Source organism: Felis catus, chromosome A2 (assembly GCF_018350175.1).
Source record: "Felis catus isolate Fca126 chromosome A2, F.catus_Fca126_mat1.0, whole genome shotgun sequence".
NCBI classification, from domain to species: domain Eukaryota; kingdom Metazoa; phylum Chordata; class Mammalia; order Carnivora; family Felidae; genus Felis; species Felis catus.
Window position 1 is genome coordinate 132,424,485 of NC_058369.1, and position 14,536 is coordinate 132,439,020.

The following is a 14,536-nucleotide window of genomic DNA, read 5'->3' on the forward strand; positions in this document are numbered from 1 at the left end:
ACTCAAGGCAAAAGCAGGCAATAGGATATAAATAAACAAGATAATTTCAGAAAGTGATAAGTGCCGGGAAGATAAATAGAGTGAAGAGAGAGAATCCAGGAAGGGGGGCTGGTGCGAGTGGAGAGTGTCTATTTTAAATTGGAAGACCTTTCTGAGGAAGTGACATCTGAGCTGGGCCATGAATGATGTGAAAAGACACCAGGTGATCTGGGGCTGGGTATTCCCAGTGGAGAGAGCACTAAGTGCAAAGGCCTAAGGCAAGAGCAAGTTTAGCATGTTCAAGAAATAGCCAGAATGCCAATGTGGCTGGAACTTAGTGAGCTGAGAAGAAAGTGGTAGTATGAGATGGGGCTGAAGAAACAAACGCCCGATCCTGTAGAGCCTTACGGGTCCTGGTAAAGAGTTTGAATTTATTTTAAGGGCTGTACGAGGCCACTGAGGTATGTGGCAATGTCCTAGCCTTATCACTGCCAGTTTAGCTCTTGTTTACCTCTAGCCACCTTCCGTTATCTTATTGTGATGGAGCAGCTGCCTCAACTATCAATCAATCACCGTCTTAGAATCTCTTCTGTCTCCTGTGGGTTTACCTGACAAATTTCACCTTTTGATACTGATGCCAGAGCCACATTAACTTAGTGCACACTTTGGATGCCTTGGAACTGCCCTGAGCATGCTCTACCATTCACTAAAATTATCTTTACTTTCTCTGACCCAATGCTGATAGTCCCAGCTAGATATCAGAGAAACATCAAGGGGGTGAAGGTAGAGATAATTCTCTTTAAAGTGTGGCCATCTGACATCACTTTACTAAACTGTAAGAAATGTTCACATTTTTAAAAGAAATTCATATGAACCCAAATGAGCTTTTAATCTGTAGAATGTCAAGTCATTTTAATAAAGTGACTTGGGAATCACCACATATACAGGTGTAGCCAGGATTAGTTCTTCTAAATTAATTCTGCTTTTCAAAGTTCTATGACTTTCTTACCTCTGACCAGTACTTTAAAACTCCAACATTTTCCCTACACTTACTCTCTTGACAGTGGTATTCGGGAGGAAGAAACCAATGGGAGAAGGGTATGAGGATGACTCAGAGGCAACTTTTTTGTTTTAAAGAGAGAAACAGAGCATGCATGAGTTGGGGAGAGGGGCAGGAGAGAGAGAGAAAATCTTTTTTTTTTTTAATATATGAAATTTATTGTCAAATTGGTTTCCATACAACACCCAGTGCTCATCCCAAAAGGTGCCCTCCTCAATACCCATCACCCACCCTCACCTCCCTCCCACCCCCCATCAACCATCAGTTTGTTCTCAGTTTTTAACAGTCTCTTATGCTTTGGCTGAGAGAGAAAATCTTAATCAGGCTGCACACTCAGTGTGGAGCCCAATGAGGGGCTGGATCCCATGACCTGGGATCATGACCTGAGCTGAAATCAAGAATCAGATGCTCCACTGACTGAGCCACCCAGCTGCCCCAGAGGAAACTATTTTTATGTGAAAATTAGTTTTAAGTTAAGGATTTGTACTATAGGTATATGCACACAAGTATATACTTATGGTAAGTAGATATACAAACCATTTCTAGAGAGAATGAATTCTAATATATAATAAAAAGCATTGATATTAATTAAAGTTTGCTTCCCAAGTTTGTTAATAAAAATGATTCCAAGTGATTTCTGTGGTCTTGAAAAGTAGTTATAATCATTTCTCTAGTATATTGCCCATAATTCAATCAAACTGGTTAAGGGAAAGGAGCTAGGGAAAGCGATTGCTTTATTACACATGTATTTGAATGTAGTGGCCTAGTAATTACCTTATATTTTTATGTAAAGACGATCCTGTAGAAATTTTCATCCATGTGAGATCTCACAAGTTTAATTTCTCCTATACCTAACCTTAGCAAGCAGGTTCAGTGACATGGAAATCAAGAAAGAGAAAGACATAGGACCCAAGAGAAGTGGATGCAGCCCCAGAGAACAGTGAAATGAGAAACAGAGAATGAGACAGTGAAATGAGAGCACTGCTAGGCAACAAACCTGGAAAGCAGTTAGTCTATGGCAGCAGGAAAACTGGAAAGAAATTTTTGGGGAAAACATTATCTGATAGAATTTTTGATATGACAGAGCATTTGAAAAAAATGTATACAACAAAGACAGGTAGTGTAAGAAAAGGGAAATGCAAAAAGTAACACCATGAAAACCAAAAAGCAAAACAATAAATGAAAAGAAATAGAACTAGAAGACTTGGCTCTATAGTGCACAATATTTGCAGACTAAATGCTGTAAATATTCTTCACTGATTTAATTAAAACATCTACATGGTTATTTAGAAGAATGAGTGAGGGAAGGCATTAGGGTCACACATCGGTTAAACTCTCATCAGTCTTCTCAGGAATTGAATAGATGTCTCAAAAAGATAAATCAAGAATGGTCTGTGTATTAATAGAGATGAAGTATGCTATCTCCACTGTTAGAAACAGTTAAGAGTTAATAGTGATTCTAACTCTCAAGGTTATTATCACTAGACTCCTGTCTCCTGCAATGTCTTCTGAGGTATATGACTTGAGTCTGTCCTGCAGAGTATCTTTATGGCATTTCTGATGTCCTTCCCATTTGAAGAGCTTTAAAGAATCACTGATCTACAGTCTTATTGCCATATTGTCTCATTCATTCAAGAAATATACTGAATGCCTGCTATATATATACTAGTTAGTACAGTATGTACTAAAACTATGAAGCAGGAAACTTAATACTGAGAGATTGTATTCCTTTAATTAATTCTACCTTAATTGTAGTACATATCGAAGAAAAAAAGCAGAAATACAGTGTGTGGCATTTAGGGAACAGGTTCAAAGGTGCCTTTTTTTTTTTAACCCGACCTATGTGTATGTATGTATTTGACAAAATAAGCAAACCAAAAGAAGCAGAGATAAACAAATAAAAATATTATACTTCCTACTTCTTTCTTATGAAGGATTATTAGAAAGTTTGTAGCCTAGGAACCACAGTTTTAATTACTTTCTTTATTTCTGTCAGTTACTCTCTTCAGTCATCACATATGCTGTTCATAAGAAAGAACTTACTAACAGAGTAAATTGTTAGAAAACAGTCTTGCTGATATTTCTAAAATGCAGTTTGGATCACATTAACCATCTGTTTAAAATGTCCAAAATTTCCACTTTGCCCTCAAGATAAAATCTAAGTGGTTCTTTCTCTGTATCTTATCCTCCCCTTCCCTTCTTTCTTTCCCTTCCTTTCCTAAACTAGTCAGTGACAAAGCCAACTGGTGAGGCATAGTATGACAGGCATAGAGGTTGCTCAGAGTGAAGAGTCAAAGCCCAAGCAGAGTGAGTAAGGCATCTGCACAGACGTGGGGACAATCTGGTATTGAGTGCCTGAGTCTGATAAGGGTGAGATCTCTCTCAGATAACAAGGTCCAAGTAGACTGAGGAGAGCATCCACACAGAAAGGGAAACGTAAATTACAGATTAGTTATATACAGGAGGATTGATTGAACAAGTAAAAGATATTAAGGAAAATAGGAGTCGATTTTCCCAGGTTTGAGAGGGGAGTTACACATACAGAAAGAGATGCAACTAGAATGAATCCAGTGGCACTGTATTATAATTGCAGGTGTGAAATCTGGTTATGTATTGATGCATTTACATCCCAAAATGCAGTGGTTTGAAACACAATGATCATTTTGTTATTTCTCATGGTTTCTGTGCCTCAGGACCTTGAGAAAAGCACATTCAGAGAGTTTATCTCTGGGGATTCAGATGGGAAGACTTGAAATACGGGCCTTACTTGGCAGCTGGGGGGCTAAAATCATCCAAAGACTCACTCCAATGTCTAGAGTTCCATGCTGGCTCTTAGCTGGGGTCTCTACTGAGGCTATTGCTGGAATGTGTACACCTGTCCTTTCTTTGTGGCTCTCTGCTTTTTAAAAGGATGATTCCTCGGTTCCAAAAGGACCAGAAAGAAGCTGTATAATCTTTTAAGACCTATAGTGAAAGTCCCTTAGTCTCATTTCTGTCATAGTCACAAGTATTAGCTTAGGATGCTATAGCAAAATACCAAAGACTAGATGGCTTAGAAAAACAAAGTTTAGTTTATTTTCTGACAGATTTAGAAGCTGGAAGATCAGATCAGGATGCCAGCATGGTTGGATTCTGTTAAGATAGCTGCCGTCTCTCTATTTTCTTACATGGCAGAGAGAGATAGAGAGCAAGCTGTCTTGAGTATCTTCATATAAGGGAACTAACTGCATGATGAGTGCCTTACCTTCATGACCTCATTGTAACCTAACTAACTCCCAAAGGCCCCATTACAAATACCATAACACAGAGGGGCTAGTGGAACATATGAATTTGAGGGGACACCTTGAACTCCAATTCAAGGTAGGAGACAGGCATAGGTCTCATTTTCACATGGGAGAAGCATTAACTTTATATTGTAAAATAATTACGTAGTTCATATGGTATAGGGACCTTGTCATGGCCATCTTGGAAGATGAAATCTGCCAACTTATATGTACATGTATACACACATATACATATATGCACATGCATATATGCATATATGCATATTCCCTAACTCTGTCCAATGAGAGGCCCCAAGAGAATAACTGTGCCCTACTCAACAGCATTGAGTACATCTAGAAACCAAATCTTGACTTGCAAATATCACTCTTCATTCATTATAGGGAACTGGAGATCCTTGGGGAAATAGCTGATTCAAGAGCTAAGGAAAGAACAGGATGATTTTAGAACCAGTTGTTGTGACAGAAATCAAAAGAATGATGAAAGATGCCAAAAGGATACAGGGATCAGCTTAAAGGAGCTCAGTTGGCCAACTCTGGAACCATTTGAACATCAAAAAATATAATGAAAGTAACTGATTATATAACCCATTGGATTAAATATAAAACCTTTAGTGAGGAATGGGATAGGTACATAGTTCCAAATTACCTCTTCGTGCAAATATGATTTACAAAACTAGAAAAGGAATTTCACAGTGAGGAAGTCTGACACACGCCGTCTTAATTAAGTGATTGAAGTGATCATCATTAAAGGGACAAATTAAAATTTCATACCACCTGATAGGAGGCAATGAGAAAAGTGTGGCCCCCTCTTCTGTGATATGCCTGTTGAAGATTCATCACTTGAATCAAATCATGACAGAAAGCTAGCCTATTACAGTGTCAAAGTCAAGGAAAGACTGAAGAACCGTTTCCGACTAAAGAGGACCAGGAAAACTGGATGTAACATGTGGTTCTGAACTGCATGTGTTGCTGTAAACAGCACTACCAAGACCATGAGAAAAGTTGAATGGAGTCTGAAAACTACATCACAGTCCTGTATCAGTGTTGATTGTTTAATTTTGAGATTGTATTATGGTTATGTTGGAAAATATATATGTATGCATTTAATTTTTTTCAGAAAGACATAGCGAGCACGAGCGGGGGAGAGGCAGAAAGAGGGGGAGAGAGAGAATCCCAAGCAGGGTCCATACTGTCAGCACAGAGCCTGACATGAGGCTCCATCCCATGAACCATGAGATCATGACCTGAGCCAAAATCAAGAATTGGTCGCTTAACCAGTGGGGCCACCCAGGAGCCCCGGAAAAGTGTTTTTATTTGTAGGAGACGCAGAGTAAAGAACTCACAAAGAACTCACATCAGCAATGTTCTCTCAGGTAGTTCGGAAAAAAAAATGTTTTGTTGTTGCTATTGTTCTTTACTTGTGCTTTTTTGTAAATGGGAGATTGTTCCAAATTATATTTTTAGAAATGACACAAAGCTTAGTACACATTCAAATTAGTTAGCATCTTATCCACAAGCCTTCCAGTTTTGTGTGTTACCTTATATCTTCCCACTTCCCTGAAATAACCACATGCTTTAGTTCCAGAGCTGGTCAAGCCTCCTTCTCATCCTTTTACAGGAATACTGATACCTTTCTCTTCTCTCTCCTAGAAAATTTTTCGTTATTCTTTACGACCCACTGAAATGCTCTCTCTGTGGAACCTTTTCAACTCTTTTGAACACAGTTATCTAGGCTCTCTATTCCCATCAACTTTACACATTACTCTGTGGGTATTGTCTGTAATACAATACCTGTTATGAAGGAAAGGCCTGCAATATATTCATCTTCCCATTCCCAGGACTTCTCACAATCCCTAGAACATAGAAGCAGCTCAATATACTGTATTGAATGAGTGAACACTAAATTAATGGATAAGGTGTTGGAACTGTTTGTTAATATTGTGTTTCAAAAGGAGTTCTGTTATAACACTTAATCTTATATATCATATAAGCTTGTGAACATATGATCTTTGGGGGAGTTGTAGTAGTCCTGTTATATATGTGTTACATTATAAATCCTTTCAGATTATTATTTTTGAATAGAATGGAAGTAAAGAGAGGGAGAGAGAGAGAGAACAGGGAGGGAGGGAGAGAGGAAAGAAGAAAGAGAGAGAGATTAGAAGGGATGGGAATAATTTTGACTTTGGGAAATCCAGTGAATTAGTAAGACTTATCACCTCTAATATCTGGTTAGCACAGCTGCTTGGGCATAGTGGACAGTATACTTACGTTAGGATAGACAAACCTGCATGTAACCTCCAATTCTGCCACTTTTCAGTTACGGCGTGTTGGGCAAATTAACTTTGATGATTCTCAGATACTTCATCTTTTAAATGAAAATAATACTGTGAACTTCATAGGTTCATTGTGGTGATTAGAGGGAACATTTTATTTTATTATTTTATTTTTTTAATGTTTATTTTATTTATTTCTGAGACAGAGAGAGACAGAGCATGAATGGGGGAGGGGCAGAGAGAGAGGGGAGACACAGAATCCGAAGCAGGATCCAGGCTCTGAGCTGTCAGCACAGAGCCCGACGCGGGGCTCGAACTCACAGACCTCGAGATCATGACCTGAGCCGAAGCTGGACGCTCAACCAACTGAGCCACCCAGGCGCCCCTAGAGGGAACATTTTAAATAAAGAGTTTAGCATTATGCTGGGGATATTATGAGTCCTTAGCAGGTGGTAGCTCTTATTTTTATTATCCCTAAGTTTTGATGCTCCATATTCTCTAACTGATAAACTATCACCCTGTTGTACTTGATCAAGAAGTTAATACACTAGAATAAATATTTGAAAGTATGAAGCAGCAAAATCCTACTTCTAAAATATCTCATAGTTTTATTTTTTATCTATAATAATGTTTATGATTACAGATTTTGCTTGCAGTTTGGTTATTTTCCTAGGCAGTTGTATTTCCGGGTGAGTTGTGTATGAGAATAGACAATTGGACATTTTGCACATGTAAAGCATCTTCTTTGGTTTTGACAAGATAAGAGGTATATTGTGCTTAGTTCTTGGGATCATTTTCTTACTTTCCAGACAAAAGGTTTTCTACTGCTAATCTGTCAGTCTTAAATCTCATGGGATATGCTCTCTTCAACCCTCCTCTCTCTTGTTTTTTGAGTAAATAATTATATGATGTGTTCTTCCTAATGCATACATTGCTTTAAATCAAAGCTCTCTACAAGAAAAATTTACATGGAAATGAATCACATAGTAAGTATTAATGGTGTTTTGAAATAATAAACAGCAGCTATAATGGCTTTTAGTCAAGTCAAACTAAAAAAATAAAATAAAATAAAATAGGTTACTGAGTTCAGGCTGATGTTATTTTTCACATCACTTCTCTTAGAGTTAGAAAATTCATGAGGAATAACAATAAAATCTCCCAAACTGGAGACAACAAAAGATTTCAAAGAGTGAGCCCAAGATATCACACTTCTAACTTTAAGGTCATGGAGAGTGAGAAACCTAAGCATAGAGATCCATTCAGGGTCTGCATTTGCCTGTAACCCCCAGTGTTACATGTGAATTTCTATGGTGGCAATGTCCACATTCCTCACATGAATTGCTGAAGGAGTTTCTACATACCACCTCCTTCAGTATTCACTCTAAACGAGTCAGCAACCACTATTCACTCTTTAAGTTTAAAGAACATTCTTTTTATGTGCGTTGAAAAGTGTTGTATAAAATTGGAAATTTCCAGGGTGTTGTTTATGTTCAAGGACAGAATTAAACAATGAGGAGACATCAGGCTTGGAAGAGTCTCTGAAAACAAAGACAACCTATATCCTGTATGAAGAGAAAAACATTAGTTGGAAAAGGCTGTGAGTCGATGCATCACTGAGCACACATACACCAGTGTAATTATTACTAGTTAAGTCCCTCTTCTCATGCTCTACACCTGTACTGCTGGGTCTTTGACAGTGCTCAAGAGCTACACTTTGCTCTGTGGATTGCAGAGGGCACCTAACAAGCCACCCATATTTTGGAAGCAGTGAGCTGGAGGATTAATGAGTTGCTTAGGCCCCCTCCTTTGAATGACTATTTATTGATTCTGACAGAGGCATAAGGAAGTGAATGATAGAGAGGAGAGTTGCATACCTCATCTGGCTCTCTGCCTTAATTTGTTTGTGAAAATGAATTAAGACTGATGGCAAATAAGACCGTGCAGGAAAGACAGGACACAGAAAACTATAATGGTCACAGAAAGGGAGAGGAGCAACTAAAAAAAAAAAAATCCAGTTTTTAGCTGGGTGCTATTTTTATAGTCTAGGATTTTAGGCACACATAAGCTATTTTAATATCATGTGTATGAATACATTCACAAAGTTATATGCAGTTTACAGCCTTAAAAACAAGGTTTTCCTAACTTGCAGCACAGTAAGCTCGATTTCGTGTACCTGGGTCTGAAAAAAAAAATCAGATTGCGTTCTTTTAGTCACGTACATCATCACCAATAAAAGAGATTTCAGGTGTTCAACCGCAATGGCACCCTTGTTAAAGATGCATGAAGTCAATGGAATAGATCCTATTTCTCTACCGCTGTAGAGGCTCTGGAGGTCTGTCAGTGATAAACATTTGTCACTTAAATGAGGCATAAATGACTCAGAAGAGAAGATATAATTAATATGCGGGATGGGGGGGGTTGTTTGTTTGCCTTCTTGTTTGGTTTTGTTTTGTTTTTGATAAGGCATGCTGTTGGCCAGACCAAAATTAAGGTTAAGAATGCAGTGCTGTTGGAACCCTCTCATTCTATGTGGTCTTTAGCTTCTCTTGTTGATGGGATAAAAATTAGAGTGAAAACTCCAGTCAGCTGGGCTTCTGTGTGGCTATACTCTTGTATTAGCTTCCTAGGGCAGTTGAAACACAGTACTACAAACCGGGTGGTTTAAATTAGCCAAAATTTATTGTCTCCTGGTTCTGGAGGCTAAAAGTCTGAAACGAAGGTACAGGCAGAGCCATCCTTCCTCTGAAATCTGTAGGGGAGAGTCTTCCTTGCCTCTTCTAGCAGCTGACTGTTTGCCTGCAGTCTTTGGTGCTCCTTGGCATGTAGACACATCACTCCACTCTCTGCCTCTGCTGTCCCATCGCCATCTTTTACCTGAGTGTCACTGCCTCTGTATTCTCCTCTTCTCATAAGGACGCCAGTCATATTGTATTAAGGGCCATTCCACCCCAGTATGACCTCATCTTAACTAATTACCTCTGCAAAGACACTTCTAAATAAGGTCACATTCTGATGTACTAGAAGGTTAGAACTTCAATATATGGTTTTGAAGGACATGATTGATTGGTTTCCATGTGTATGTATGTATTTATTAAAGTTTATTTTGAGAGAACACACACACACACACACACACACACACACACACACGCTTGAGTGGAGGAGGGACAGAGAGAGGCGGGGAGAGAATCCTCAGCAGGCTCTGCACTGTCAGCTTGGAGCTCAACTTGAGGCTCAATGCCACCAACCATGAGATAATGACTTGAGCCAAAATCAAGAATCGGTCACTTAACTGACTGAGCTATCCAGGCGCCCCTGAAAGACACAGTTTAACCTATACAATTCTCAATTGTTTTTTCCCTAGAACAAATATGTTTTGGATGATTTATGTACATATAAGACAGTGGGAAGTACATCCCAGTGAGGAACAAAATTGTTAAGAGTACTTAAGTTGAATTTCACGGAGTCTCTTACCTTCAGTCTAATTACTACATTCTTCTCCCTTCAACAGATTTTAAAAATTTTAGAATGTTTGAAAAACAGAGTTTCCTAGTTTCTGATTTGCCTGATGAATTTTATAAAATAAGTTTAAATTAATTATTCTCTTTTGCCAACTGCTAAAATTAATCTTTTGCAAAACTGCTAACGAATCAGCAAAGTTTCTATAAACCTTTCAATCTATCTATGATTCCAGTTCTCTTCAGACAGACCCCAACTCTGGTTATAAACCAAATGCCAACTATGTGCCAGGCTCTGGGCGGGACACTTTTCCTACAGCTCTCCCTAAATCCCATTATGTTGGCATTATTCTTTCCATTTTACATATAAATGAACAAAGTAATTATAGTTATGTGAGGTCAGTCACTTCTTATAAAGTGTTAAATGCAGAAAACCCACCCTTTTGAATTCTCCCATGTCCATATAAATGGCTTGACTAACTTTTCCTCACTGACTTGGCTGGTTGTTTGGCATTATGTACAGACTGACCTGTTACTATTTAAACTTGGCCTCTGCTTATTACAGAGAGGGAAAGAAAAATCACCCTGAATTTACCTTATGAAAGATATTTTCCACTAGTCTTTTTGAAGACTGGTAATTGTTTTTCTGCTTTTTTTAAATTAAAAGGGACATAATTTTATTTAATTGTAGAGCACAGACTCAACATTTGAACCCTTTATTAATATCACAATACAATGCATGTGTTTACCTGGTATAACCAATATTGAATTCAATGCAATCTACAAGCATTTTTTATTTTCGTATTAATATGGCAACTTGATATTTTTAAGACAATATCCCTAGTACTGGTCAATTTACAGGAATGTGAGGCAATAATTGGCTTTGTTCTAATGGTAAGATTAGCTTTTATTCACTGAAATTTCCTTTCTTTTTTTTTAAATGTTTACTTATTTTTGAGATGGAGAGAGCGTGCATGTGAGAGGAGGAGAGGGGGAGAGAGAATCCCAGCAAGCTGCACACTGTCAGTGCAGAGCCCAATGCCGGGCTCGAACTCACGAACCATGAAATCGTGACCTGAGCCTAAATCAAGAGTCGGATGTTCAACCAACTGAGCCACCCAGGCGCCCCTCCTCCTTTCTTGACTCCCCATTTCAATCATCTCCATCTGTGATTTATCACTACACGGCAGCAAGAGAAGATTCTGTTAGTCCCTACCTGAAACGCATTACACGTTAAATGAGACCCAAGCTCCTCCTCGTGGTTCATGAGATGCATCCTGGTCTGAACTCGTTTCCTTTGTGCTGCTGCTTGTTACTCTCCACCCTAACTCGCTTGGGGTTAATTTCTCATCAAGAGCTGGTTCTTTCCTTCCCCGGATCCTCCACTCACACTGTTCCCTCTGCTTTTCCATGGCTGTTCCTCCTACTTATTCACGCCTCAGCTCATATTTGGAACATTTCTTCATGGATGCTTGCCTTGCTTAACTCTATCCATTAGATTGCCCCATGTCATTCTCCTTCATGTCACCTTCTGCTCTGTTTATTTTCTTATGAGCACTAAACACCCTTCATTGTTTGTTTACCTGTTATTGCTAGGTCCCCCTCTAGACAGTTAAGCTCTGTGAATCCAGAGAGTATGTCTGTTTTGTTAACCACAGCACACTCAGTTTCTACCTCATTGCCTGGCACGTATTAGGTGTTCATTAAATATTTATGGAAAAAAATGAATTGGCATTTAATACTTGGTTTCCCCATGAAATCTTGGTACATTTTTAATAAGTTTGGTTTTGGCAGTCTGCTTACTATTATATGGAGGAAACCAAAGACATACCAAGGTATGGGATGTTTTGCTTTTATGTTTGCTTTTTGTTATGTATTTGAGTGACAACATTGATTTTAGGAGTTTTATAGCTAATTGGAAGCTCTTCTAAAGACAATATTCGACCATATTATACTTCCATCACTATATTCAAAGGGTAACAAAAATCATCATTGTCCTGTGTGTGCCTCACACTTGACATGGGTTAATTGGGAATATAAAAGACAAAGACAAACTTAATACTGACTTCCAAAGCACAAATTAAAAAATATATAACTATCCCTCCCAAAAAACAATATAAGACATTATGAAAAATGTTTAGCTATAAAAATTATTCATACCTCTCATAGGTTGCTGGGGAATTTTAATGTTTATATAAGTACTACAAATAATGACTCAATTATATATATGAAATGGTTGAATTGGTGGCTACTCTCTTTATTACCATCAGAGTATTAAAACTGCATTTGTTTAAACCATTAATGTGATACATTATTCTTTTAAAAAATTCCCCATGATAATTGTTGGCTCTTTTTCCTATCTCTTCAGGACCCAGCCCATAATGATATGTCAAATAGGCACTCCATACATATTAAACAAACGAGTAGTCATTAAATACATGCCATTAAATTGAGATCTGAACTATTCGTATCTGTTTTGTGACCTTTCCTAAACGTTACCTTCACCCTGTAGTATAATGCCCAGAATTAGGGGGTTGGGGGCATGCTCCTCAACTTTGCCACTTATTGCCACTCAGCTCCCTCTTTCTATAACGTTACTTATCTCAGTGGGAGCTCCTGAGACTGCATGTGCAATACTTTGTACATCTTAAGCACCCAGTTAGCTGGTTACTGAAGCTAATTATCAGGCAGACTGTAAAACAGATGGCCATTTGTGATCTCTTCTAGCTCCTTAATCAAATAACTTCAAACACCTTTTAAAGGCCGTATCTGGACACAGTCTTCTAGAAACTCTAGGTAATATGCATAAGGTAAATGTGTTCAAAATTAGCCAAAAATACCAAAATATATGCTTGATTTTTTCTATCTGTAACAAAATTTCCAATGTCAATGAGGCAATAATAACAAGTCTCATTGGAGTTACTGATACATGTTATGCTTTGGCATTAGCTAGCCATATTCTAATATGCAGTGGGTATCTTTCATCCACTTACACTGTACTTCTTTTCTTTAACTTTACCTGTAGGGGTCACTGGTGTCACAGGGCAATCTTCCTCTCTGTTGAGGTTTTGAAGGGTAATTACCTGCTGACAGGTAATGTATTATAGGAATAAGGTAATATATTCTTACGATTTACTATTCAGTAAGGAATTCATTAACATAAAGATTATGACCTAGAATATACCCTTGGGAAACTTTCATGTTGATATGCTTTTATTTGGAAGGTGAGTCACTATGTTTGCTAGTGGAAAATAGTTGACAGAAACTTCATTTTTAACTTACTTCTTATTGGATATAATTATGGGGTTCAGTCAAATGACAATGAACCAAGAAAAAAAGTGAATCATTCATTTAAAATTTATTAAATAGATATATCCTTGAATATCATAAGAGGTATGATTGTCATAAGAAAAATGCATTATATAAACTTAGTTAATGAAAGTAGCTTTATACATTTTATTAGGTATGTTAGTAAATTCTAAATAGTAGCCTTCTTTTCATTCAGGTTGTTAATATAATAGAGACTACAAGAGATGCTTTGCATCAATTATTTAGTTAAAAGAGTGCCAATAAACCTTAGCATCTGATAATCTAATATAAATTCAATTTTTGTATTCATATAACTATTTCTTTCATATATGGTATTTACCTAAGTATCAAATAAATAATCTTCAAATAATAATTTTTAATTGGTGAAAATGACCCAATTAGACTTATTGTTGATCTGTTTCTTTTCTTTGAATAAATGTTAAGATATGGAGTTTAGAGACAAATTGGACTAAATCCAATCCATTTCCTTTTCTAAAACAAAAATTATGTCAGCCAGGGAGACACCGTCAATGTAGAAAGTCTCCATGCAACTGCTGACTGGGGAGAGTGATCATCCACAGGCAATCTTACCTCCGCTGTGTTGGTCAGAGAACAGTACAGGGAATTCATTGCTGGTGTGTTTGTTTTTTTTGTGGGGAATAAACTAATTAATGGGGCCAAAGAAATAAAGGAAGTTTGGTAATTTTCCACTAAAGTTGAGAGTAGCAATAAAATCAATTCAGAGAGCTTATTTTTAAGAAACTGATTTTTTTTTTTTAACTCAGAGTTGAAATTGGCAATGAGACCATCTCAAACCCATAAGATAGTTGTGTGACTCCTTGATTGTTAGAACTGGATCCATCAGGTTTTTGCAAAATTAAAATGGGATTTTAAGAGTTAATTTTTTAATTCCTTGGAAATTTCTTCATAACCTTTCTCTATTTCACAATGAAAGGCAAACACTATCTTGAAGTTGAAATGCAAGTGAATTCTGGAAAAAAAATGTGTTTGTACTAGAACTGCAAATGTTTGACAGAAATTGGAAAGTGGCTCTTTAAAAGAAACTCTCAGCAGGAGAGCCATAATTAGTTTTGAGGATTACTTCTAGTGGCTTCTCAGACCAACAGGACTTTGTTTGCTGTAGCATCTTAAGGTATCTAGGGGACATTTAGGCTT

General features: G+C 37.6%; 2 long non-coding RNA genes across 2 annotated transcripts in view; one reads left to right on the forward strand and one right to left on the reverse strand.

Moving 5' to 3' along the window:
* The window catches only part of LOC111559534, a 327,598-nt gene that overhangs the window by 186,571 nt on the left and 126,491 nt on the right, over positions 1-14,536 (forward strand). The gene's annotated exons all lie outside the window — the stretch shown is intronic.
* Positions 1-14,536, reverse strand: part of LOC123383976 — an 82,114-nt gene that overhangs the window by 62,068 nt on the left and 5,510 nt on the right. The window lies entirely within an intron of this gene.